Source organism: Etheostoma spectabile, chromosome 17 (genome assembly GCF_008692095.1).
Source record: "Etheostoma spectabile isolate EspeVRDwgs_2016 chromosome 17, UIUC_Espe_1.0, whole genome shotgun sequence".
In the NCBI taxonomy this organism is placed as follows: domain Eukaryota; kingdom Metazoa; phylum Chordata; class Actinopteri; order Perciformes; family Percidae; genus Etheostoma; species Etheostoma spectabile.
Genome location: NC_045749.1, coordinates 3258344 through 3260261, shown reverse-complemented (window position 1 = coordinate 3260261; position 1918 = coordinate 3258344).

Below are 1918 nucleotides of genomic sequence, written 5' to 3'. Positions count from 1 at the left end.
ATCAGAGGGAGAGCAGGAGACGGTTGTGAGGTTTAACGTTGGTAGTGCCCGAAGAAGAGGTTGGTCATTTCATGGTGCAGATTAAACCCCAAGTCAAAACGTAAGCAACTAAAATTACTAAATGTTAGAACATTGTGTCCAATTGGTCGTTATTACTGTGACTTATAAAGGGTCAGGTTTATTTCCATCATAGTGTTAATAGTGTCAAAAAAACATTCATCAGCTAGCTCAGAGATTATTGGCCAATGAAATTACTGATTTGACAGGGGGGGGTGTCACATTCTGATTAGCCCCCCTAAGAGATCCTTGAATCCCCCCTGGCCCAGACCTAGCGGTGTTTTGAAGACGTAGTTTGCGGTGGCGTTGAACCGGATTGACGTACTGTCATTATGCCACGTACGTTTGTCCATCTGCTGCTCATGTGGATGATGATGATCAAAGTAACTGTTGACCCAGTTTCACATAAAATGTAATTGTGTATCTACTTCAGGGCTACAGTGTAAATCACTGTCAGGTGCTGCTGTCTTTTCTGTCCACCCCTTGTTTGTTTCTCATCAGCCCAGAAGGCAAACTGCCCCACCCACGGGGAGATGGCATGTTTACTCCCGTTTTGTTATCTCTCTCCATACTGTAGCTCAGGTAAACACACACAGCCGCGCAAAAAGAGTTACAAACAGGAATGTTGTTTGACGAGTCATCCCCAGGTTAGCAATGTAACGAGATTCATTTCTGGTGAGAGAGGAAAAGGTGGAAGATAAATACGAGGAAAACCAATTTGGGCACTGTCAACCGTTTCATTCGCAGTTAAAGTGAACCAGCTAATTACATTGCATTTCCATCTGAACAGATTGATTGTAGCAACAGACGAGAGACAAGCGCAGAGAAGACAGCGAGGGTGGGCTGCAGATGAGAGAGACAAATGAAAATACAGGTGAAAAGCAGAATGAGAATGTGAGGGAAAGACAGGACAGAAAGAACGTGTGTGGAAGTGCAGCAGTTTAGAGCTGTCCTCTATAATACCATTCAAAACTATTTTTGTTTTGTTTTTTCTTATATTTGAATATTTAATGCTCAAATGCAGCCTGTTATTAAAATGTGCTACACTACACAGGCTTATGCATTCTCTATACGACTGTAAGCATGTGGTGGTTGTTACATGTTCTGTCCACTAGACGGACTATATGCATTTCTGGCACGCCGCTCTCTGTTTCCATTATATTTCACCACGAGCACACAGCGACAAACTCAAATCAACAGAGAACTCTGAAAGGAAACATTATCTAACAAGTGTAGCTAGAGAAGCGGCTCTGTTAAGGCTGAGAGTGCTTGGTTAGCACAATGATATCATGTTAGAAAGCACAGCATGACCGATTTGTAATAAAGTAACAGCGTTAGCCTAACTAACCCTTATATGGAAGATCCTTAGACCTTAGGCCTTGATAAATAAGCCAAACGGTGCTGCCACTACTATTTCAGTGATTTATAAGCAACCTGTTTCTGGAAGAATGCAGCTGTTAAAAGTTAATAAATTAAGTCACTGCTAACTGTGTCAGCTGTAGGGCAGCTAATATTAACTTTAGCTGTCTCCATGAAGCTCTTGCTCAGCTCCTATAACTCAAGACAAGTTAGGAAACCTGAACGAGCGAAGTCATGATGACATAAGCACTTTGGCTCGGTGGATGTCGATTTTAAAGTCATGTTAAAACCATTTCCAATTCTCCTTCGGATTTCCAGCCGCAGCCTGCGACTTCCCCCGTAGTAAAGTTACCCGGTACGTAACGTTAGCTCACAATGCCTTATTGTTCAACCAGAACTTGAAAACAAAATACACACATCGAACACCTGGCTTGTTTATTAAATATAATTTTGGCAAAGACAGGAACATAATACAAGACTTGACAGGATTGTTTTTTTTTTT